Consider the following 27047-nt stretch of genomic DNA (forward strand, 5'->3'; position numbering starts at 1 on the left):
TACATCGAAAAATATCTTAAGCTATATCACAGGAATACAATCTGTAAAATGTCAACTGTGCAAAATCTACAGGACAATTAATATGGTTTTATCAACAATAGCAATAAAATAAAATTAATTGCAAGAAACAATTTATTCTATAGGTTCCCTATATAAAGGCAACCTCCAGATTAAAGACAAAATATTTGTAAAGAAAAATTTTCTGTAAGTGAACCTTATTTGTATTCTATTTCAAAAAAGAGAACTATAAAAATGGATTATGACATGCAAGCTTAAACTTTTTATTTGATGCTATTAAAGAATCATTGATGTAATAATTTTACTTATTTTTGAGATTCTTTGTCACTTAGAAATATTTAATAAAACATTTATGGATAAAATGATGTAGTATTTGGGCTTTTACTTCAAAATAATGCAAGAAGAGGAAAAATGAGTGAGAGTTACAGGTGAAAAAACAGAAGCCATTAGTTAATCGATTGCAAGGTTGATGGTGAGTCCAGGGTGCTTCATATATTTTTTCTATCTTCTTTTAATATGTTTAAAATTTTTCATGACCTTACGTTTTTATTTATGTCACTAATGCATAGCAAAGAACAAATGTTCTCTGAGAAGTTCTTTAAAATAAATCAATAACATTTGTCCAGTAATTTTTTTAAAAATATGTACTTATAAAGGAAGAAGGGGATAGTATAAAAGACAGAAAAAGAAGCCAAACTTCTTGATTTGTAGATTTAATGTTGGAAACATAAAAATATTTTACATGGTTATAAGATAAAATTGAATCAAAAAGCAATCATTAAAATCTAAAAATGAAACAAATGAAGCTAACTCAATCTCCAGTTGGTGGCATAATTATACAGAGAAGATCTATTACAAATGAGTTTAAGACACAGTAATTTGATTTTACACTCTCAGTGGGAAATAATCTAAAATTAAACCATTTTTGGTAATCAGATTTTTGGTGGTAGTAGTGGTATTATCATTCTAAAACTGGTGTATTAGTCAGGGATCTCTAGAGGAACAGAACTAATAGGATATATATATGTATATATATATATATATATATGAAAGTTTATTAAGCATTAACTTAAAATGATCACAAGGTCCCACAATAGGCTATCTGCAAGCTTGAGGAGCAAGGAGAGCCAGTCTGAGTCTCAAAACTGAAGCACTTAGACTCAGATGTTTGAGGGCAGGAAGCATCCAGCATGGGAGAAAGATGTAGGCTGGGAGTCTAGGCCAGTCTCACCTTTCACTTTTTTCTGCCTGCTTTATATTTGCTGGCGGCTGATCAGTTTGTGCCCATCAAATTAAGGATGGGTCTGCCTTCCCCAGCCCACTGACTCAAATGTTAATCTCCTTTGGCAACACTCTCACAGACACACCTAGGATTAATACTTTGTATCCTTCAATCCAATCGAGTTGACACTCAGTATTAACCATCACAATTCCACCCCTTGTCAGCTTGAACCCATACACATCTCCTGAGATCACACATAATCCTCAAATAAAGACAATAATAAGGTTACAATTACACCTAACATAATACAACTTCCTTTGTACAACCAAAAACCCACCAATCCCCAGCCCAAATACTATTACATAAAGTTAATAATACTTAAATGCCAATATGAAGTCAAAACTTATGTCACATGATAAAGGAAAAGGAAATAAAATGAAGATATTTTCTTAGTACAAGTGTATACATGAACAAACATGTTTTTAACAAAAGAAGTAGGAAATACTCATGACAGCTACAGTCCTCGTTTCTGCAGCTGGTCACATAGTCATAGCTGGTATTGATGACTACCTTCTTCTACAACTCATTCTGTATTCAGTTTGCCTTAAGCAGGCACCTCAGCAGGTCATGGTTTTTTCCTGGTGGAGTGACCCAAACCTTCATTCTTGAGGGGTCTGGACCATTTGTAGTCCCACCTGGATTGGGCTGTTGTAGTTTCCCATTGATCTTAATCACATGGCATGGTAATATTAAGAGATGCCCTAATGGATCTCCTGTATTCCATGCATACTCTTCTTTACCTCCATTATGGAATATCAGACTGATTTCATCTTGATAGTCCAGGTCAATCACCCCAGCCAACACTGTAAATCCCTTCTTAGCCTGTTGACTTTAGGACAGGAGCAGCCCAAAGTGTCCAGGTGGCAATCTTAACTTCCAGTTTAATGAAACTGTTGTTGTGTCTCCTAGTGGCAGCATTCCTCCCTCTGGAATTAAGACCTCTAGGCCAGGAGAACATAATGTCAGGGAAGCAGGAAGCAAACACTTGCTAGTGGATCACTAGGGGTAATGATGAGTGGTGTCACTTCCATTTCCACCCTTTGATTCCTGGACCCGTGAATCCTGGCTATGGGAGAAACAGTACCATATATTGGACACTGATTCAAAGCATACATGGTCTTCTAGAGAACTTTGCTCCAGCCCTGCAAAGTATTGTCATCTAGTTGGCATTGTAATTGTGACTTCAAAAGGCCATTCCACCTTTCTATCAATCCAGCTGCTTCAGGATGATGGGGAACATGGTAAGACCAGTGAATTCCATGAGCATGAGCCCACTGCTGCACTTCTTTAGCTGTAAAGTGAGTGCCTTGGTCAGAGGCGATGCTGTGTGGAATACTATGATGGTGGATAAGGCATTCTGTAAGTCCACAGATGGTAGTCTTGGCAGCAGCATTGCGTACAGGATAGGCAAACCCATATCTGGAGTAAGTGTCTATTCCAATAAGGACAAACCTCTGCCTTTTCCATGATGGAAGAGCTCCAATATAATCAACCTGCCACCAGGTAGCTGGCTGATCACCCCGAGAAATTGTGTCATATCAAGGGCTCAGTGTCAGTCTCTGCTGCTGGCAAATTGGGCACTCAGCAGTGGCCATTAGCCAAGTCAGCCTTCGTGAGTGGAAGTTCGTGTTGCTGAGCCCAGGCATAACCTCCATCCCTGCCACCATGGCCACTTTGTTCATAGGCCCATTGGGTGATGAGGGATGCCTGGGGAAAGAGGCTGAGTGATGTCCACAGAATGGGTCATTTTACCCACTTGATTATTAAAATCCTCCTCTGATGAGGCCACCCGTTGGTAAGTACTCATATGGGATACAAATATCCTCACAGTTTTCAACCACTCAGAGAGGTCCATCCATATATCTCTTCCCCAAATTTCTTTGTCACCAATTTTCCAATCATGCTTCTTCCAAGTCCCTGACCATCCAGCCAAACCATTCCCTACAGCCCATGAACCATTATATAATCGCATATCTGGCCATTTCTCCTTCTGTGCAAAGTGAACAACCAGGTGTACTGCTCAAAGTTCTGCCCACTGGGAAGATTTCCCTTCACAGCTGTCTTTCTAGGATTTCCTAGAAAGGGGGTGTAGTGCTGCAGGTCTCTACTTTCAGGTGGCGCCTGCATATCATGCAGAACCATCTATGAACCAGGCCCCAGTCTTCTCTTCCTCTGTCAACTGATCATAGGGAACTCCCCATGAGGCCATCAGTGCAAGCTAGGGGAGAGAAGCCAGGGCGTCAGGAGTGGAGACAACGGGCACTTCTGCCACTTCCTCACGTAACTTACTTGTGCCTTCAGGACCTGCTCAAGCCTGATAACATATATACCACTTCCATTGATGATGGAATGCTGCTATGCATGACCCACTTTATGGTTAGATGGGATAGAATGCACCCAGTTCATGATAGGCAGTTCAGGTCACATGGTGACTTCATGACCCATAGTCAAATGTTCAGTTTCCACCAAAGCCCAGTAACAGGCCAACAGCTGTCTCTCAAAAGGAGAATAGTTATCTGCAGAAGATGGCAGGGCCTTGCTCCAAAATTCTAGAGGCCTCCACTGTGATTCAACTATGGGGAATGCCAAAGGCTCCAAACAGCATCCCTATCTGCAACTAACACCTGAAGCACCACTGGATCTGCTGGGTCATATGGCCCAAGTGGCAGAGCAGCTTGCACAGCAGCCTGAACCTGTTGCAGAGCCTTCTCCTATTCTGGACCTCATTCAAAACTGGCAGCCTTTTGGGTCATTTAATTAATGGGCCAAAATAACACACTCAAATGAGGAATGTGTTGCCTCCAAAATCCCAATGGGCCCACTAGGCATAGTGCCTCTTTCTTGGTTGTAGGAGGGGCCAAATGCAGCAACTTATCCTTCACCTTGGAAGAAGTATCTTGACAGGTCCCACACCACTGGACCCCTAGAAATTTTACTGAGGTAGAAGTTCCCTGAATATTAGTCAGATTTATTTCCTATCAACTGGCATGCAAATGTCTCACCAATAAGTCCAGTGTGTTTGCTACTTCTTGCTCACTGGATCTAATTGGCATAATGTCATCAATGTAATGGACCAGTGTGATTTTTTTTTTTTTTTTTTTAATTTTTTTTTTGAGATAGAGTTTCACTCTTTTTGCCCAGGCTGGAGTGCAATGGGCAATGGTGCAATCTCAGCTCACTGCAACCTCCTTCTCCTGGGTTCAAGCAATTCTCTTGCCTCAGCCTCCCAAGTAGCTGGGATTACGGGCACCTCCCACCACACCCAGCTAATTTTTTGTATTTTTAGTAGAGATGGGGTTTCACCATGTTGGCCAGGATGGTCTTGATCTCTTGACCACTTGTGGAGGAGAAAAGCAATCAAGGTCTCTCCAAATAAGATTATGACACAAAGACTGAGAGTTGATATACCCCTGAGGTAAGACAGTAAAGGTATATTGCTGGCCTTGCCAGCTGAAGGGAAATTGCTTCTAGTAGGCCTTATGGACAGGAATGGAGAAAAACGCATTTGCCAAGTAAATGGCTGCACACCAGGTACCAGGAGATGTGTTAATTAGCTCAAGCAATGAAACCACTTCTGGTATAGCAGCTGCAACTGGAGTCACCACGTGGTTAAGCTTATGATAATCCACTGTAATTCTCCAAGATCCATCTGTCTTCTGTGCAGACCAAAAGGGAGAGTCGAATGGGGATGTGATAGGAATCACCACCCCTGCATTTTTCAAGTCCTTGATGGTGGCACTAATCTCTGCAGTCACTCCAGGGATGCAATATCATTTTTGATTTACTATTTTTCTAGGTAGAGACAGTTCTAATCACTTCCATTTGGCCTTTCCCACCACAGTAACTCTCACCCTAACAGTCAGGGGGCCAATGTAGGGGTTCTACCAGCTGCTAAGTATGTCTATGCCAATTATGCATTCTGGCACTGGGGAAATGACCACAGGATGAGTCTGGGGACCCACTGGACCCACTGTAAGTCAGACCTGAGCTACAACTTCATTAATTACCTGACCTCCATAAGCCCCTACTTTAACTGGAGGACCACAATGATGTTTTGGGTTCCCTGGAATCAACATCAGCTCAGAGCCAGTATCCAGCAGTCCCCAAAATGTCCGATCATTTCCCTTTCTCCAGTACACAGTTACACTGGTAAAAAGCCAGAGGTCTCCTTGGGGAAGGATGGGAGAAAGATTCACTGCATAAATTATCAGTATATAGTGGGATCCTTCCTTAAGAGGATTCGGCCTTCCCTTCATTCAAGGGGTTCTGGGCCTGTAAACTGGCTCAAGTCTGGAAATTGATTAAGGGGCCATGATTCTCTGTTTTTATAATTCAAATTAGCCTTTTGTCTATTTGACCTAAAAGTTTTCTTCTTATATAAAGTAAGTAGGAATGCAGTAGGCTTCCTATCACTTTCACTTCTAGGAACACCATGGTTAATTAGTCAATGCCAGAGCTTTACATGAGTCAGACTACTCTGATTGCTGCTTTGTCTCTGCTGTCCATTATGGTAGCTCACCTTGCCTGTCACAGTTGAGTGCTGCCACTTGGCCTCTGCCACCTTGGGATCCAATTATTCCCACTGTATTTAAATTCTGTAGTTGACTGACTGTGGTTCCCACTGTTAGATCTAATATACAGAGAAGAGCAATTACAGGGTTCTTCAAAGATGCAGGTGCTGCCCTCACAAATCTATTTTGCAAGACATTGGTCAAGGGTATATCTTCTGGACCCTCCCAGCTGGGATGAGTAGGTCTAACGTGACTAATGCACCACCCCAATCTCCCTAAGCCTTTGCATCCCTTCCTCTACATTAAGCCAAAGGAGATCAGGCATTTCCAGCTCACTCACAGTGGGCCCTCTTTTAATCCACATTTCAGCTGACCAAGCAAATAAACTATTAAATTTTTTATAACTCCTCGAGATGCAACATTAAAAGCAGAGTCCCTACTTAGTTGGCCCAAATCAATAAATTCAGCCTGATCCAACTCTATGTTCCTTCCACCATTATCCCATACCCTTAATATCCATTCCATGACTGTTCTCCAGATTTGTGTTTATATAAATTACAGAACTCAAACAGTTCTTTTTAAGTGCAGTGCACCTCTTCATGGGTCAGACTCTCAACCTCACCTCTAGGGACCCGCCAGGACTTTAGTTGTAGGTCTTGAAGCAAACAGGGGTGTTGGGGGTGGCTCCTGAGGAGAATCAACATTATTTTGCCTGGCATCTGCCTCAGGAGAGGCCATCCCTGTTGCCTCAGGCAGTGCAGAGTTTATATCCTCAGACAAAGGTGGAAAGGCTGATGGCAACATGGGTCAGGGAGGGGATGTTGCCACTACTGGGGATGGGGAAATTGTTCCTTCTGGCAGAAAAAGATTCATCCAAGTTTACAAACTCAGTGTCCCCAGCTTCATCAGGGTCCTCCCACACATCCCCATTCCAAGTTGCAGGGTCCTATTCTTTTCCAATCAATGCCCTCACTTTAACAGTAGACATCTGGTGAGGCTGTGCATGTACCTTTTGTTGCAGGTCAGCCACTCGCATGATAAGAGCTTGTGTTTGTTTTTCCACAATTTCAGCTCTTTTTCTACAGGAGATAAGACTCTCATTCAGGGCAATCTTAGCAGATTTGAGGCTTAGTATCTGTTTTTGAAAGTGGGAGACATAATCCCTGAGTTGATAATTTTCTTTTATCACTTTGTCCACTGAACTTAGGAGCAACTAACCAGCTTCATTATGTTCCTTGATTCTCCACATATGGTCAAAGGTATTACGTATAGAGCCGCTAAACTCCTTGCCTCTCACGAGTGGTGAATCAGGAGTGTCAAATGCATTTATTTTGCATAACTCCCTAAGTTTACGCCAAGGACTATCAGTGTTCTCCATACTACTAGAAGTAGAGTCCTTAGCATTTTTGGGTCTAATCATATTAAGCATCCAACTCCAGAAACCCTAAAACCAAAGAAAGAACTCCATCCTTAACATTCTGTTCCTCTAGAACCACTCCTGCTACCAAAATCTGTATTAGTCAAGGTTCTCTAGAGGGACAGAACTAATAGGATATATATCCTATTGGCCCATGCTCAATCTGGGTGGGTGCCATCTAATCAGCTGCCAGCACAGCTAGAATAAAGCAGGAAGAAGAACATGGAAAGACTTGACTGCCTGGGTCTTCTGGCCTCCAACTTTCTCCCATGCTGGATGCTTCCTGCCCTCAAACATAAGACTCCAAGTTCTTCAGCTCTTGGGCCCTTGGACCTACACCAGTGGTTTTCTGGGGGCTCTCGGGCCTTTGGCCACAGACTGAAGGCTGCACTGTCAGTTTCCTACTTTTGAGGTTTTGAGAGTTGGACTAGCTTCCTTGCTCCTCAGTCTGCAGATGGCCTATTGTGGGACTTCATCTTGTGATCATGTGAGTCAATACACCTTAATAAACTCCCTTTCATATATACATCTATCCTACCAGCCCTGTCCCTCTAAAGAACCCTGACTAATGAACCACATAAGATAACATATATGTGGGTTCCAGGGATCATTATTCAGCCTATCATAACCCTCTAGCTCCTAAACAGTCACATTCTTTTCACATATAAAATACATTCATCCCCATCCCAAGGTCACCAAAAGACTCAACACAAGTCCAAAATGTCATGACTTAAGCATCAATTCAACTCCTAAATTTAATGTCTCCTCAGCTCAAGAGTAAAATGTCTCACTACCTCATCTAAATTAGGTATGAATGAGACTCTGATATGATCCATCCTGTAGTAAAATTTCTATCTGTGAATCTTTGACATTCAAGAAAACTAATTCTCTTCTAAAATAAAATGGTGGTACAAGCACTAGCTAACAGTCATATATTTCTCATTCAAAAAGGGAGGAATGAAGGGCAGAAAACGAGTTACTGGTCCCAAGCAATTTTGAAATCCAACTGGGCAAACTCCATTAATTTTCAAGTCCTAGGAATAATCCTTTAAGGCCCATAGCAGTACCCTCCAGGCTCACAGCTCTGCCCTCATAATTCACTACATTATACAACAATAATACAATCAATGAGCCTTTCCAATAATCAGGTTATGTTCTTGAACACCATGTCACACCAAAAGGAACCACATTCCCTACAGAAATTACTAATGGTTCAAGATAGGGAGAATACAAAATTAATATATCAGAAAGTTTATCATATCAAAAAGCAGAAAAGTTATAAAGGACTCTTAAATGTAAGCCAAAAGGGCTGAGAAGCCAACCTGGTCTAAAATGGAAAAAGCTGAGTATCAGTAAGGATAATAGCAGAAATGAGTTGAAATATACGAAATGTGTTTTAATCCATGAGTATATAATGATGCCAAAATGAATGAATAAATAGGTGAATGAATATCATAAAAGCAAACAAACCAACATAAAAGTTTTAATAGGTCATTTTTGGAGGGTGCTAATGAGCCATTTCATTATTTTGAAAATTGGTAAATAAAGTAAAAGAATCAAGGGTTTATCCTATTTTTGCCATGTGATCCGTATCTAAGGGTAACAAAGACTTAACAAGCATCACAAAAGCAGAGACAAATGAACATTGTATATCTCCTAATGGAAGTACCTACCATCTATGAAATCCTTTCAAAAAAATTTGCACCTGAATATAATTCAAACTCCAGATCTATCAGTTTGTAGACAATAGAAGGTTTAGAAAAACATTAAGAAATACTACAGGGAACAACCAGCAAAATCCAGACTAAAAAAATCTATGAAACAGACAACCTAATGTTTACTCAATTAAAAAATAATGAAAAGAGAGAGGGGGGGATGAAAAAGGAGGAATTAATAGTACAGTGTTCCACATATATTAATATGTATTTGTAACAACTGTAATTCTTATTCAAATGCAGATTCAGACTCAGTACTCATGTGGAGCATTCCTACCTAACCTCCAGTGTACTGAACCTCTTACAACTCAGAAGAGGGCTAAAAAAAAAAAAAAAAAAGATATTTAAGAGACTTATCAACCAGTTAAATATAAGCACATAATTTAGATTGTGATTCAAACAAACATTAATTAAGAAAAAATTGGTAAACAACAAAATGAAAATACTAAATATTAGATTACGTACAACAGTTTTCTTCAGCATTTGCTAATTGTATTGTGGATATATTTTTTGAGTCTTTATCTTTTGGAAATTCAGTATGAAATATTTATAGCAAAATGATATGAAATCTTGGATTTGCTTCAAAATAATCTTGGGAATGGTAGGGTGGCAGACAGTGAAGAAGTTAGAAATAAAACAATATTGGTAATGTGTTGCTAAGAGTTTAAGTAGGATGGTTGATACATTGGTTTTATTATACTGTTTTCTCTGTTTCTAAATTGACAGAAAATTTACAAAATCAAAAACTATTTACAAAAATCATCAGGGATTAATAAACATAAGTCTGATTTTTAGGTTAGAGGCAAGCAGCATAGAAACAAATAAACACATAAGTTTTTAAGTGCATAGCTTAAAATATAAACTAGCAAAAGATAACCTGTAAGAAAAGAAGAAAAATGAAAGTTAAAATAGAAATTATTCAATAATACAACAGAAAGCAATTCAAATATAAATAGAATTATAATAAACAGATTAAACTCACCTATATTATTGGATATTGGTATTCCAATGATCTCAGATTTGGAAAAATCAATAACATATTTTCTATAATAGGTACATTTAAAGCAAAAGGAATCAAAGAGTCAAAATTTAAAGAACTGAAAAGTTACACAGGAAAAACAATATCGACCAAAGAGGCTATGACAGCAGTTTTAAACTTCATAAAAATAAAATTTAAGGTAGAAATTACCATAATGCACTATGGTATCTTTTGACATTGTTTATAAAAAAAGAATAATAGAGAATATACTCCTAAAATATAGCCTCAAATTATATAAAGTGGCAACTGATAGAAATTAGAGATTTTTAAACACCTCTTTTAGAACTTAATAGATGAAGCAGATAATAATAAAGACACAAATCTCTTGATATTTCTTTTGACCTCTTTGATTGAATAATATAATTTACATGCTTGAGTTATTAGTTATACAGAAAAAATCTATACTTGAGAAAGAAACTATTATATATGAGGGCATATGGAACACTCACATTTACATTTCTCCCACAAAGTAAGCCTAAATAAATTGTAAAGAATCAATATCTTACAGACTATTTTCTCTGATCTTAATTCAATAAAATTAGGAAATATTAATTAAAAATTGCTAAAAATCAAATTTTAGAAAATAAAATATTAATTCATAACTAGTTAATTAGAAATCACAAGGAATATTGTAAAGTAAAAATTAAATAGTTCATGTCAGCATTTGTGGGATGAAGCTAATACAGTACTTAGAGGGGAAAATATACTTTAAATGCATATATCAGAAATCAAGAAAAGTTGAAAACAAATGAGCTAAGCATTTATTTCGGTAAGTTGAAGGGTAAGCAATAGAGCTCAACCAGAAAAATACAAATAATAAAATAATAATGATGAGGACAGACTCATATCTCAATGAAGAACAAACAGATAAAGTGAAAGAGAAAGTGAGAGTTACCAAAAAGTACAAAGTGTAAAAAGTGAAAATTTTTAAAATATTATTTTTAAAACACATGCATACATTTGAAAATCTATATAAAACTGATAAATTTTCAGACACCCTAAAATGAAAAATTGGTGCAAGAAAAAATAGGAAACAAAGAGACAATCATGCACCAAATAAATTGAAATTGTAATCAAAGATCTCTCTTTCTAAAATGCCCTGGACCTTCATAGTTAAAGAGATGCCTTCTACTAAGCTTCCAGCAATCTTGTTGTGATGGTTAATTTTATGTGTCAACTTGACGGGATTGAGGGATACCCAGGTAGCTGGGTACCCCAAATTAAATAGTTCATGTCAGCATTTGTGGGATGCAGCTAATACAGTACTTAGAGGGGAAAATATATCTTTAAATGCATATATCAGAAAGCAGGAAAAGTTGAGAACAAATGAGGTAAGCATTTATTTCAGTTAGTTGAAGGGTAAGCAATAGAGCTGAACCACAAAAATAAAAATAACAAAACAATGATGATGGGGACAGACTCATACTGGAATTCTGGGTGTGTCTGTGAGGGTATTTCCAGAAGAGATTGGTGCTGGAACCAATGGACTGAATAAGGAAGATCCACTTTCAACCAATGTGGCAGACGCTATTTAATTGGATGAGGGACTGGATAGAACAAAAGGGCAGAAGAAGGACAAATCTTTTTCTTTCTCTTCTGGAGGTGCAACACCCTTCTTCCTTTGCCCTTGGACATCAGAACCCCAAATTCTTTGGCCTTCAGATACTGGGACTATCACCAGGAGCACCCTGGATCCTCAAGCCTTCAACTGCCAACTGAGAGTTACACCATCAGTTTCCCTGGTTCTGAGGCTTTGAGCCATGCTACCAACTTCGCTGGCTCCCTGGCTAGTATAACCTTGACTCCAAAACAGGAAAAGGAAAAAAGAAGAGAAAAGAGAAGCAAAGGGGAGAGAAAAGAAGAGAAGGAAATTTTAGGTGCATGCTACATAAAACATAGTTGCAAATATCCTCCATAAAATATTAGTTATATAAATTAAACATTGTACTCAAAGAAATCATGATCCCAGGAAAGCAAGTATCAATTTTTATTAGAAAATGTATCAATATATTTCTCCAAACAAAAAGGAGAAATCATATTATCTTAAAAGTTTCAGAAAAACAATTTGGGAACTTTAATACCCATTTGAAATTTAAACAAAAATGCTGTTGGCAAACAAAGAGCAGTCAACAACTTTATTTGGCAAGGGTTATATACCAAAAACATATAGAAATTTAATACTTAATAGAGAAATACATTATTATGAAAAGAATTTTAGATATTATTCCTTACATATTGGGGCAACCACACAGATACTCACTTTTACCACTGTTTTCTAACAAACTCTTAGAGAACCTGGTGAATTCTTTAAGGAAAGAAAAATAAATACAACTGTAAGGATTGGAGGGAAAGGGTTAAAACTCTAAATGTTTTCAAACTATATGGTCATCTATACAGTTAACAGATTCAACAAATTTTAAACTAATAAGATAATTCAATAAGGTTAATGAGATTTTAAAAATCAGTTAATGAAAATCTAAAGCATGTGTCATGACTACTAATGTCCAGCACGAAATAAGTCTAAGAATATTCATAGCAACTTGTCAATGACCTTAAATCAAACAATCCAAATGTTTATCAATAGGAGAATGGGAAAACGAAATGTGGTGTATTCACACACTGAAATACTACTCAAGAATGAAAAAAAGAATAAACCATCATAAATAAATCTCACAAACAAAATGTGTTGAACAAAAGAATGCAGACACAAAAAGTACATAATATATGGTTCTAGTTACACAAATTCATATAAATGGTAGAAGACATGAAGGAGCCTTTGGAATTCTTGAAAGCTACTACATGTTGGTTTGAGCAATATTTATATGGCTGCATACAAAAATAAAAATTCATTAAGCTTTACTCTTCAGTTTTATGCAATTTACTGTATGTAATTTATACCCCTAATAAAAGTAAACTAAACAATCAGTAACATTACTTTATATGAGCAATAACATAATAGAAAATATAATACATGAAAAAGGCTATTCATAATAGTACCAAAGGTACCATAAATAATCCAGGACTTAAAAGAGAATACAAAAGACTTTTAAGGATAATATTTTTAAATCATAAAAGAACATAAAAAATATTTTAATATGTGGGGAGACATTCCTTACTCTTGGTTGTAATGACTTACTAATATAAAAATATTCATGTTCCCTGAATTTTTTGAAGAAGATAATAAATTTATTTTACAATTAATATGGAGAAACAAATATAAACAAATAGCTAAATAAAATATGAAAATGAAAAGCAAAGGAGTGGACTTACATTACCAGCTACTGACATACTACAAACACATTATAATAAAATTTTTTTGCTTGCACAGGAATAGACAAATGTAACAGAATAATTAGCCCAGAGACAGATCACTTTTATATATAAAAGTTGCGCTACAACTCAGTGGAGAAAGAGACACATGTTTAGTAGATCTTGCGGAAGGAAACTTGCTCACTATATGGAAAAATAAAATAAAACTGATCTTCCACTTAACATCATGAACATGGAGAGATGTGGGATGGATTAAACATACAAATGCGAAAGGTAAAACTACAAAATTAAAACAACTATAAGATCTGGGGGAAAAAAACTATAAGATCTGAGGAAAAAAGAAAATGACTTGAAGGCATAGAGAATGAATAAGCAAGAAAACGCCAGAGAGGAAAAGGAAATAGCATGCAGTGAGCTTTTTTTAATTTTTAAATTAATTTTTGTAAGTATGAGAGCAAACCACAGTGAGGACTATGTGAGTTGGTTAAAACTTTGACATAAAATACACAGATTATCTTGCTAGAAAAACCAGAGGACAAGGTTCAATGCAACGACCAGAGTAGGAAAATGAGAGGGAAAATTTCAGAAACTCAAACTCTGAAGAAAGGAAACCTCAAGTTTTTGGTACACTGATACTCTACACAAATCTGTAGCTGATATTTGAACATATACATGAAGTAGACTTAGTAGCCTAATTAATGATAAAAGAACTCTGGCCAGGTGCAGTGGCTCATGACTGTAACCCTGCACTTTGGGAGGCCCAGGTGGGCTGATTGCTTGAGCCCAGGAGTTTGAGACCTGCCTGGGCAACATGATGAAATCTCATTTCGAAAAAAAAATACAAAAATTAGACAGGTGTGGTGGCACACACCTGTAGTCCCAGCTACTCAGGAGGCTGTGGTAGGAGGATCACTTGAGCTTGTGAGGCAGAGGTTGCAGTCAGCTGAGATTATGTCATTCCATTTTAGCCTGGGAAATAGAGTGAGACTCAATTTCAAAAAATAAAAAAAATTAACTTCTATAACATACCTTTCTCAATGTCCAGGGTACAATTCAAAATTACTTAAAATACGAAGTAACAACATAATGCTGGCCATTCTCAATTGAAAAGATAATCAGTGGAGACCGAACCTCTAATGACTCATATGTTGAATAACTAGAGCATTTTAAGTTATTTATTATAGATACGTTCAATTATGTAAAGGAAAATATGTTCATGGTGAATGAAAAGACAAAGAAACAAAACCTATAGAAATAAATTGATCGAAATTCTAGAACTAAAAATACAGTATCTGAAATAAAAATTTCACCACCTAGCTTAACATCAGAATGCAAATTACAGAGAAAAGAGAAGACAGGTAAGTAGAAATTATTCAATCAATCTGAAGACGAGAAAAAAAATAGAGGGAAAAGGGAACAGGGCTTTCAGAACCTGTAGGATGATAGCAAATGGTCTCATAGATGTATATTTGAAGTCCCAAAGGATATAATAGAAAGAATGAAGCAGAAAAAAAAGCTTAAAGAAAAAGTTTATACATAATATTGGAAGGTATCTTTGTATCTTAAACTAAACCCCCAAAACACAAACTATAGGTAAAAATTACATACAAACACTGCCTTGAAAATATAACATGCAGAAGCATTTGCATTAAATACATTCATGGAAATGAATGCACCTAGATATTACTGATTTATTCCTCATAAATGTGTAGAATGAGAACAAGTTGATTGAGGAAAGTATAATCTATTTTTGCTATTTTTTCACTTATGCATAAATCCTAATTAAGTCAACCATAAGACACTTATGCAGAGTGGCTTACCTGAATTGATATATATATATATATATATATATATATATATATATATATATATACCATCCCTCTGCATCATCACCTTTGGAAAATGGGAATAACTTTTCAGAACTTTCACCCAACTCATAAGAAGAGGAAAGGAAATAATTAGAGGGTCCAGCAGAGATTGGGGTAAATTTAAGAAAGAGGCGTTCCTGCCCTTCCTTGTTTCTGAGTCATCCTTGGGATAGACAGCTAAGCCAAGCAGGGATTCAGATACTAGTCATCATGTAGTTGGGCTCCAGAATATTCCCAAATGGACTTCCAAACCTAAGGTGTTCTGAAAGCCAAGATCTACATCTGGGATCTACATTGGAAAGTTCTGGCCAATTTTTCTTCCTTTCTGGAGTACTCTGTTGGTCTCACAGGCAATTGCCTGGGCAAAATAAGCTCTTAAAGGGTCTTAAATGTTAATGAGGCCTCTCACCAAAAGAATCAAACACAGTACCAGATTGGTGAGCCTAGGGACTGCCTAACATAAAAGCAGGTACTGGTCTTACCTCATCACCTACTTTCTCTCTTTCCACAATATTTCCCTCCCTTTGGCCTATGTATTTCCTTCTACCAGAAAACCAGTGCTCTAAGACTGTTCCCAAATGCTCAGTCCTTCTAATTGAGTTAGCCTTTTTATATTCTTTCTGGCATAGCCCAGTGTTTTATTTTTTCCTTAATTTTCCCCCAAATTAGAGCTCACTATCTTCTGCCTCAGCCACTTAGGGCTCTGCTCATGACTAGCTAACAGAAGAGAATGAAAGTAGGAACAGCTAAATAAGAAATGGCAGAGTGTGAAAACCTTTCCAGGTGTTTACATTGCAGCTCAGGGGTTCACAGTCTCAATCCAAATGAATGAATCACTAGAACACTTATCTTACATTAGAATGATTCATAGAAGAGCTGGTTTTAGAGAGAGCCTTGGACAGGAGACAGTTCGGTGGTCAGAGCTCTGAGGCTCTTACTAGCACTTTAGAAGCAGCTACTCTAATTTTTCTTTCTTTTATGTTGGGTTTCTGAATAAAACTGAAGAAATAAAAAATGTTCTACTATTTTAAGTTTTAAAAAGCACAAAAACAAAGAAAAATCAGTGAAGTAGAGGGCTGTGGGTAGGAACTTCCTGACCATCCCTGGAGAACCTCTGAAGCCATGAGCCCTACTGATGCCTCATTCTACATCAGAAAGTCTGCATTTGTAGGCTGTCCCAGGCCAGTGAGGGTAAAGAGATGCATCGTGAGGGTAGAGGGAAGCATAACTTTACACTGCATCAATCGCAATATTTTTATTTTTGAAACTCACCCTGCACAGTCATTAAATAGCCTTGCAAATGTAAATCTTCCATACACACACATACACACCCCACATACACACACAACCCGAATCGTCATCTCTACTGCAGTGTTGATCACTAACATTGTTCCTCAGAGTTATTGTAGAATTGCCATTATGACAGAATGGGTTCTTCTTTCTTTTTACTTTAAAACCTCTCTATCTGCTTACTTGCTAGAACCCCCTGCAGTGAACAAAGAAAACCGTGCAAAGGTTTATAGACACAGGTTGGATTCCCTAAGCAAAGAACACTGCAGGATGCTTTTACATGTAATGAGAACTCCCCAAATCCATTGTCTTAGAGGCATCCAGGTATCTAAATTACTGATGCATTAAATTCACTTAGGTAATATAATAGTAAATAAAATAGCCTTTAACACAAGCATTATTGGCCAGTTCCTAGGAGGTTTTGCAAGTTGAAATGTGTCTTCATAACCAAATTCCTTTGGTTTTCCTTTGTATCATCTCAACTTTGTATGCATAAATTAAGACTTAAAACTTGTTTAATAAACATTTAATGCAGGATATTTGTCATCAGAAGAAATGTTTGTTATTATACAAAGTCTTCTGTATCAAGATAGAACAGTAGCCAGAAATATTGTTTTAATTTCTTCAAATGTTTTAATCCAAGCAGTCTACGGGCAGAAGTAATACTGAGTCTAGCTCAGCTGAAAGATAGAAAGAAAAAAAGGAGGAAAGAAGGAAGAAAGGAAAGGAGGAAGGGAAGGAGAAAGGGAAGAAAGGAGAAAGATAGGGAGCGATAAAGGGAGGAAAGGAAAACAAGGAGGCTATCCATATTAGATTCCAGTTCTAAACCATCACTTTAGTTTCAGTATTTTCAAATTCCCCACTGAAGAGTTCAGTAGAGGATAATTGCAATATTTGAATTACTAAATCAATTTAAATTCAATTAATGATCTGTAAACTTTGAAAGCATTGGTTTTAGTGATTCTGTAGCATTCGTGATTTCAAATGAATACATTTGAGATTATGAGAACTACTGTCTTGAAATGGAGGCAAAGGGAGACGGAGAACAGCCATGGTCACACTACATTATTATCCAATTGTGCTTAATGGAGAGTTCACAGTGAATGGGAATGATAAGAATTCTTGTTTCAGCCTATACCAATGTTTTGCTTTACTTAAAAAGTTACTAACACATTGATTAAATACTCACTTTAGTATCAGAGTTATGGAAAATAATTATGATCTACTGAAGTCAGTGAAAAGAAACAAAGTTTAAACAATCATATCACAGGGTTTTAAATTTCTTATCCTTAGAGATTACTTTTTCAGTAATAAAGTATGTTTAAATCTAATTAATAAATAAATAATAAACTAGATAGTCATATCTTCTGCCCCTCATATCTCTTCCTCCTTCTTTTTCACCATTTTTTTTTCAATTAGTGGCATGGCCAGCTATAAACATAAAATTAGTCTCTGGTAACATTGACTACTTATAGTTTGGGAGGCAGTAAATTGGTTTAGGGCCAACACTGACAAGTCACGCAGTCCTGGACTCCCATCCAGTGTCCACCACTTACTAGCTTTGATGTCTTCAGAAAGTAACAGTGCTCAGTTCAAGGTTCTCTTACTTGTGAGATGGAAATTGCAAAGTTTACTCCCACATGTTTGATAGGATAATCAAATTAAATAATATATGTAAGACCTTAGTAAAGTACCTGGCACATGGTAAGTACTCAACATAAGGAAATAGTTGAGGTTATTGTTAATTTTTTTTATTGCATATAGGCATGATCTATCAATGGACATAATCTGAAATATAAGCACATTTTTATACCTTAGAAATTATATATTCTAAGCGCCCTCATTCTGGAGATATAGGATAAATCTAAAGTAGATTTCCAGAGAAGGGAGTAATTTCTCCAATGTCAAATGCTAGCTGGTGGCAGCGTGGGTGGTAGAAAGCAGTTCAGCTGTTTCTCTGCCCCAGGCTTCTTCTATAACACTGTGTTTGCCTCATATACATCCATCAAACATCCACTGAGTATTTTCATAGGCCAGACAGTGCATTACACACCAAAAATCCCTACATGAATAAGATATAGCACCTGCCTGGGGAAGCTGACAGTTTAGAATCCCCACTAAGTACTAATTCCTATTTCTACCAGTAGCTTCATCAAAGCAGAAGAATGGCAGCTCTAAATTCTTCGTACAGCTCTTCTGAAAGGAGATTTCTCAGTTCCAGGAAACAATGAAGTCTATAATGAACCTCTGGGTTCTGGTAAAATAGTCGCTGAGTTCTGTAACATGGAAAGGCTAGCGTAAATGCTGGCCAAGTCACTTGCCTGGTGTGACTTGCCCTTTATCAGCTTCTTTCATTCTCAGCCATTCAAAGTGATACTTAGAAAGAGCAAGAGTTATTCCTTTAATTTGCCAATTTTTATGACCGTGGGTAAAAAAGCTAAAGTCACTTAGATCCTGTCAAATTGTAAAAGTACATTTTTGTTTAAAGCATAGAAATAAATTATGTGTTCAGACACAGCTGAGGAAGAAGTAGGGTTTATGATAAGATGCTCTAGAATGACAGCCACATAGAATGGATGGTGGCCCCAAATATGACACAATTTTTAAGATTGACCCAGAGATAGAGATAGTTCCAGCTCTCTCCTGTATCTCCCCATATTTCCTCTTCCACTCAAGAAAAAGTATGACACATGAGTGAAAGCAATGATATTTACAGAGATGTAAAAGGATCTGCTTTAGCTTATAACAAAAGAGAAGTCCTATCTACTTTGGTACAATAAATATTTCTCATCAGCAGATTTTTTTGTGACATACTTTATAGGACACACGAGCATGTGGTAACACCAAGGTATGGAGCTTAGAAAAATATTCACTCTTTCTTCTAATCATGCTGCCAGACATATAGCCTGGTCATCAATGGCTTCAGGCTGTGTTCAACTTATAGTGAGTACTAATATGTATATGTATATGTATATGTATATGTATATGTATATGTATATGTATATGTATAGTAAGCATTATGGGTACAGCATGCAGAGGGCCCTTGGGAGAATGCACCAATGGCAATGGAGTCAGCACCATGTTAGGCGCATATGTCTCTCTCATTGGATGGGTGCTAATAAACAGCTATTCTTTCCCCTCTTCTTGAATGATCTAGTCTTGGTTTGAGCTGTGTTTCCTCTAAGTTGCTCCCTTTTACTAAATTCACAATTTTGGCTGTATCTGTTTGTCCACCTAAAAGAGTAAGCAAATACTTAAATATTTGATAGTTTTCTTTAATCTGATTCACAATGTCTTACACGTTTTATCCAAAGAAATAAAGCCAGTGAAATTAAGGTTTTATTTGTCTTCTAAGTCTTTCCTAGTTCATACTAAAATATTATTAAAATCTAAAATGTCGGAAGCCCTAGCCAGAGCAATCAAGCAAAAAAAAAAAAAAAAAAAAAAAAAAAAAAAAAAAAAAAAAAAACAATAAAAGGCATAGAAATTAGAAAAGAGAAAGTCAAATTATCTCTGTTTTCCCTGATAACATGATCTTATACCTAGAAAACCCTAAAGACTCCTCCAAAAGACTCACAGACTTGATAAATGACTTCAGTGAATTTTCGGGTAATAAAATCAATGTATGAAAATTAGCAGCATTTCTATACACTAATAACATTCAAGCTGGGAACCAAATCAAGAATTGAATCCCATTTACACTACACACACACACACACATTACCTAGGAAAACATCTAACCAAGGATGTGAAAGCTCTCTCCAAGGAGAACTACAAAACACTAATGAAAGATATCATAGACAACACAAGCAAATGCAAAAATATTCCAAGCTCATGGATTGGAAGAATTAATCTTGTTAAAATGACCATACTGCCTAAAGCAATATACACATTCAATGCAATTCCTATCAAATTACCAAGGTCTTTTTTCACAGAATTAGGAAAAAACCTATTCTAAAATTAATATGGAACTGAAAAAGAGCCAGAATGGCCAAAGCAATCCCAGGCAGAAAGAACAAGGCTGGAGGCACCATGTTACCTAACTTCAAATTATACTACAAGGCTATAGTAATCAAAAGAGCATGGTATTAGTCAAAAAAAAAAAAAAAAGACACATAGACACATAGATCAATAGAACAGAATAGAGAACAAATAAATAAAGCCACATAGCTAGCATAAACTGATCTTCAACAATGTTGACAAATATATATATTGGGGAAAAGATACCCTTTCAACACACGGTGCTGGGAAAATTGGATAGCCACATGCAGAGGAATGAAACTGGACCCTATCCTTTACTATATACAAAAATTAACTCAATATGGATTAGAGACTTAAATGTAAAACCTGAAACTATAAAAATCCTAGAAGAAAAACTAGGGAGAATTCTTCGGGACATTGGCCTAGGCAATGAATTTATGACTAAGATCTAAAAACAAATGCAACAAAAACAAAAATAGACGGTACTTAAAAAAAAAAAGCTTTCACACAGCAAAAGAAATAATCAACAGAGTAAACAGACAACCTAAAAATGGGAGAAAATATTTGCAAACTATGCATCCAACAAAAGACTAATATCCAGAATCTACAATGAACTCAAACAACTCAACAAGAAAAAACCCAACTAACCCCATTTAAAAGTGACAGACATTTTTCGAAAAAAGATATACAAGTGGCAACAAACATATGAAATAATGCTCAACATTACTAATCATCAGGGAAATGCAAATTGGAATCACAATGAGATACCATCCTATACTAGTCAAAATTGCTATCATTAAAAAGACAAAAAACAACAGATGTTGTGGATGCAGAGAAACTGGAACACTTACTCACTGTTGGTGGGAATATAAATTAGTAAAACTTCTATGGAAAGCAGTGTGGAGATTTCTCAGAAAGCTAAAACTAGAACTACCACTTGACGCAGCAACCCCACTACTGAGTATCTACCCAAAGGACAAGAAATTATATCAAAAGGCATCTGCATGCATTTTTTATTGCATCACTATTTGCAATAGTGAAATCATGGAATCAACCTAAGTATCCATCAATGGATGATTGGATAAAGAAAATGTGATATATATATATATATATATATATATATACACATATATATATATAAAATGGAATATTGCACAGCCATAAAAGAGAATGAAATCATGTTTTCTGCAGCAGCATGAATGGAGCTGGAGGCCATTATCCTAAGTGAAATAACTCAGGAACAGAAAGCTAAATATCACATGTTCTCATTTGTAAGTTGGGAGCTAAACAATGAGCACACATGGACATACAGAGAGAAATAACAGAGACTGAGGGTCTCCAAAAGGGGGAAAGGTGAGTGGAGGGATGTCAGTTTAAAACTTAACCATTGGATATGATGTTCATTATTCAGGTGAAGGGTACACTAGAAGCCTAAACTCCACCACTATGCAATGTATCTATGTAACAAACCTGCACATGTACCCCTTGCCTGCATCTATAAAATAAATGTTTTTATTTAAGAATGTCCATTGGTGCATCTCCCTAAAACATCTCATCCACCTTACCCCAGAAATGTGGTTTAGTCCCATAAGGGATATGTGCCAGTTGGGAAAATAGCATTATGAATTTTTTAAGCCACATTTTAAAAATGCAAGTATAACTGATTTTAGCATATGGAAAAACAATCTGTAAAGCACCGAGCAAACTCAATTTGCGTGTCCCAAAAGATTACAAAAAGATAACATTGTCAGATACTTTGCTGAAACAATAATGTTAGGCTAATTTTGCCCAAAATAATCGATCTCAGGAATTTGATAGTTATTCACAACAGTGGACAGTTAATAACTTGTGATACCTTTCTAAACCCCAGTCATCTCTTATAATCCATTAACAGCATAATTCGAGAATATTTTCCAATATATTCTTCAGGGCCTCCTTCCTCTCAAGAAAAGGGACCCTCCTTTTTACCCAAGTCCATCAAACCCACAGCGGAGATGTGGCAAACAGTAAAAATTACATGCCCCTCATCATGAGTGCGGTTATGAAGAGACCTCCTGGAAGATGAGTCTCTTGTCTCTCAAGCTGCCTATAGTCTAGCTGATAAGACTGAAGCTAACATATGTGAGGTGAGAGAGAGAGAGAAAGAAGTAGAAGACAGTATATAACCAAGGGCTCAATCAGGAGCCAGTGTCATTCAGCATCCAAGGAAAGAGAGAACAAGGAGAACAAAATCCCTAAGAAAGACTTTATGAAACAAGCAGAACTCAAGCTGACCCTATGATTGGTCACAGTTAGAGAACCAAAAAAGAAAAGCATGTAAGAAAAGAAAAAACATTAATGAGGATATGGATGCCAGTGGGAGTGAGCTGGTGCTTCCCATCCCCTTGCGGGACCAGGCAGAGGCTGGACTAATTGTTGCTGGGACTGCCAGCCCTGCGTTTGTTGAAATACATCATTGCTGAGATAAAAGCAAAGAGATTTAGCTTTCACAAAATAAAAACTTCCAGAAAAACTGAATGCATTCCCTTAGGGTAGAGCAAAGCATGGAGAATTTCAGCTCCAAAAGCAGAATCTTTGAGTTGGAGATAATAGGGGGAACAGAATTGGAAGCCAGGATGTAGCCCTAGGAGGGAGCTCGCCACTATGCACAGCAACTACACATTTTCCCCTTTTCTTTGTATTAACATTACATCTGCACTCACATTTATTTCCTTGGGGATGGGTATCTGTTTTTCATTAGAACCCCTATTTTATCTTACTTTTTCGTATCCTTTCTCAATTATTAAATTTTATGCCAATTAGTCTTATTAATAAAAGACCCCAGATTCAAGTAACACTTTTTTCTTGAGTTTGGATAGCTCAAGCCGACTAGGACTAGAGTCAGATCAATCACTTCTGTGGGCGTTCATGAAGAAATCATGAAAGGATATTGTCTGGGAACCCAGTTCATGGTACAGAGACCCTGATACCGTGATTTTCTTTTCAAATGGGCCTTTGTCCTTCAACCTTCAATGCATTTAACACATAATTTTTAGCCACACACGTTGTCCTGTTCACAGGGTGCCAAATATCTGCTTGAAAGAAGAAAAATATCAACCCTAAATTGACATTTCCAAATACATGTTTAGATATGTGAAAAGAAAACATTCGGGTTTTGGGGACGGTATTTATCCAAGTGATTTGACAATTCATATTGTTCCATCTGAATGTTCCTAGGAAAATGTGGATTCTTATTGTTTGTCCATAATTTATTGTTATTTTAGTATTACCACTACATTGAAAAATAGCAATTTGGTTTGAAAATTAACATTAACTTTGTACCACAATTCAAATTTTAAAAAGCTTTTTTTAAAAAAAAACAAAGTACCTAATTGCCTTCTCCCCCACTGAGTGGTAAAACTACTTTAATATCATTAATGTATAAATAGTTTCTCATTTTGGGGGGAATAGTCAATTAGTAAGCTTAACCACCCAAGCACATACATAAAGGACACTATATTAATGCTTTTAATTCTGATAACCTTGACAGAGACCATGACATCAACCTGAGACACACCTTCTTTCTCCATTAAAAACAAATATACTACTTTGATTTCAAAAGAAAAATGCAGCATCTCTCAATAAGCTTATGTAAGTAATTTAGTTTGGAGGGGTGGGAAGCTATATTTATAAAGATTTTAACTAAATTGAGAATAGGCCCTGGATTCAAATAGAAGAGTAAGGAAAAGAAAATAGGGAAAACAGGACCATTTATTATCATCACCTTTTAGAAAACACCCAACACTCTTGCATCAAGATACAACACATTTGATGAGTGACCTCGTTTCTGCGTCATGATGTTTGCAAGGAGAAGAGTGTCCAGCATACAGATATCACTCTCAGAGATAGTCTGGGGAATTGGTTTTCCTCTTTGGGAAGCCATAAATCTTGTGGCTGTTTATCATGACCTAACAGGACCTCTGTCTGAAGGAATGGCAGGCGCATTCTGACTCTAATCTCTGACATCAGCCTGGGCTGGCTGGTAACGTGTGTTTACACAGAACTGTCTGAAAGCTGTGGCATGTGACAAGTGTCACAGCCCTGCCTTCTTTGGGCAGCCTAATTGACCATTGCTACCTAATACAGTAGAGAAGGGGCCCGGTGCCAGGCCAGGGAAACCTAGATAGGGAAAGGGAAGCAACTGCTTCTGAGGCCAAGTTTGAAATCAAAGGAAGGCACATATGATTAAACAGATCTCCAATGCTTATAATCAAAAATTCGATACAATCAAAAAGTCTTATAGATTCTATTCCAGAGGGATCTTTAAAAACTAAAATGACAACAGGAGGTAGCTAAGATGGATAGAGTGAAATAAAAACTGCACATGGCCTAGGACTCAGGCTGCAAGAGGAACCAAGAGGAATCAGACCAGAAGAGCATCCTCCTCGGATGAACAGCACCCAGGAGACAGGAACAGAGATGGGGCCAGGAGGTGGAGGGGAGCTTCCGGAACAAACTGTAAAAGTGCATGGAGGGGCCTGCCAACGGTGGCATTAAGGAAAGTGGCTGGAAAATCAATATGGAAAGGAAAAAAATTTTTAAAGAAGTCTAGTGAAAAATGAAAAACAGCCTCATTAAAACATTTGGAAGTGATTATAAAAACCACCTTGAAATAATCAGTGTTAAACACAGCTTCAGAAAAATGTACTGAGATTTAATTCAGTTAACTCTTTCGATCCTACACTGATGTCGGCTCTCACAGGCACAACTTTATGCTAAATATACCCTTCTTCTCACTGTACCGGTTTTAAATAGGAACCATTGATGCAAAGAGGAAGTGACTCAAACAAAATTCAAAGAGATATGAATTAAAGAAACCATGCAAATTACCTCTGATTTTTTTCTTTAAATCATACAATCCAAAAAAGAACCCAAAACAACTCCATCATGATTGTACATAAAAGGAGCAGCTTAAAATAAAATGTTTGTAATCAACCAATGAAGAAACTATAATGTTAAATCAGACTTTTTTAATTTATTTGTTAAATGACTCAATTTCCTTGGCCAGAAAAGAGGTCACAATGAAAATGAAGCTTGAGCAAAACAACAACCAAGAACCAAGGCACGTGGCCATCCTGGCCCTTCCGCTACACCATGGTCCCCTGTCCAGGAGTCACCAGCTGCCCTAAGTCAGAACTTCAAGGAGCCTATGAACATTAGGAATCCTGGGCAGATTCTGTGTGTGTTTGTTTATGCTTTTTCTTTTCCTGGGCAAAAGATTTGTTAACCTTTTTGCAACTTCCCAAAAGGAGTTTATGACTCAAAGAAAGTTTGAAGGTTTGAAGTCACTTATTTGAATAACTGACTGCTTTCACAACGTGAAGGTGGTAGGGGCCAGTAGCCCCAAGGGCCGCCCCCTAAGTATTCTATCACCTGTTTCTTTAATGCTAAAACATGCCACAATTAGAACTGTATTGCTGTTAGCTCACAGCTAAATCCTGTTAAAATGAAAATCCTCTACATATATATGTATATATGTATATACGTATATGTGTATGTATATATATATATATACATATATGTGTGTGTATATATGTATATGTGTGTACAGAGAACCTCCAATAAAAGAAAAAAAAGCATTTTATATCATCCTCTAATAAAGAAATCAGGGCTTCTTGAATAGATGGCTGATTCTCTGACTGGGACATAATGAGCCTGGGGGCATCTTGTAGTACCAGAAAATAAAGAATTGCTAAAGTCAATGACTAAATAAAATAACCCTGGGAGGTTAGGGGTGTGTCAAAGGGATATAGCAGCTACCTGAAATAGCTCCCAATGTTCTAAGCTGGAGCAATTTGAGCAAAAATAAATAAAGTAGAATTGGACCCAAAGTATAAAATAAATAACCAAGAATCCATACTGACATAAATAAATGGTTGGACAAATAAATGGGAGAGAAGCGATAAATCCCTCATGCAGAAGCATTCCAAATGCTATATCCTAGATGCAGAAGATATTCCTTCCTCAAGTGGGGGGAGCTTCATTCCCTACTGCTTCAGTGTGAGCTGGGCTTACTGATTTCCTTCCAAAGAGTACAGCATGGAAAGAGGAGGATAAAAGAGTAACTTTACAATGGAGAAATCTGGCAAACACTACCTCAGCCAGGTGATTAAGGTATCAACAGTCATAAATCATGTTGATAAAATGTACCCTTGGTATGATATAATAAAAATGGCATTTTACCTCTGTGGTCTTCCTCCACCAAACCTTTCCATAACCCTAGTCGTGACAAAAACATCAGACAAATCCAAGTAGAGAGGCATCCTATAAAATACCTAACCAGAATTATGAAAGCCATCAAAAACGAGTAAAGTATGAGAATCTGCCACCACAAGAGGACCCAAAGGAGACATGACTACTAAACTCCTAAATATCGTGTGACATCCCTGTATGGAATCCTGGCACCAGAAAAGGACATTAGGTAAGAACAAAGGAAATAAAAATAAAGTATGGACTCTAGCTAACTGGGAAAAAAATGAGCTAGAAGGATACCTACCAGTATTATGATACAAGTTGGGGAGAGCAGTGTTGGCCATAGACATGAAGAAAGTGGACAATGAGGCTGTGTGATGGTTCAAAGGAATTCTAGCAGAATCCAAAATGCCTTATATTTTTTA

At 36.9% G+C, this 27047-nt stretch overlaps 1 protein-coding gene and 1 pseudogene across 4 annotated transcripts in view; both read right to left on the bottom strand.

The window, feature by feature from the left end:
- Positions 1-27047, bottom strand: part of TMEM26 (transmembrane protein 26) — a 269449-nt gene that overhangs the window by 164844 nt on the left and 77558 nt on the right. For 3 of the 4 annotated variants that reach the window (XR_008657071.2, XR_010120477.1, XR_010120478.1), the window contains 2 exons: positions 12243-12287; positions 11219-11779 (listed from right to left, as the gene is read on the bottom strand). The exons of the other annotated variant lie outside the window; for it this stretch is intronic. The gene's annotated coding sequence lies outside the window, so the exon portion shown is untranslated. Of the gene's footprint in view, positions 1-11218; positions 11780-12242; positions 12288-27047 lie in introns of those variants that run through there. 4 annotated transcript variants of the gene reach the window in all.
- LOC129480065 (uncharacterized) lies at positions 1755-5556 on the bottom strand (annotated as a pseudogene).

This window comes from Symphalangus syndactylus, chromosome 4 (assembly GCF_028878055.3).
Source record: "Symphalangus syndactylus isolate Jambi chromosome 4, NHGRI_mSymSyn1-v2.1_pri, whole genome shotgun sequence".
Classification (NCBI taxonomy): Eukaryota; Metazoa; Chordata; class Mammalia; order Primates; family Hylobatidae; genus Symphalangus; species Symphalangus syndactylus.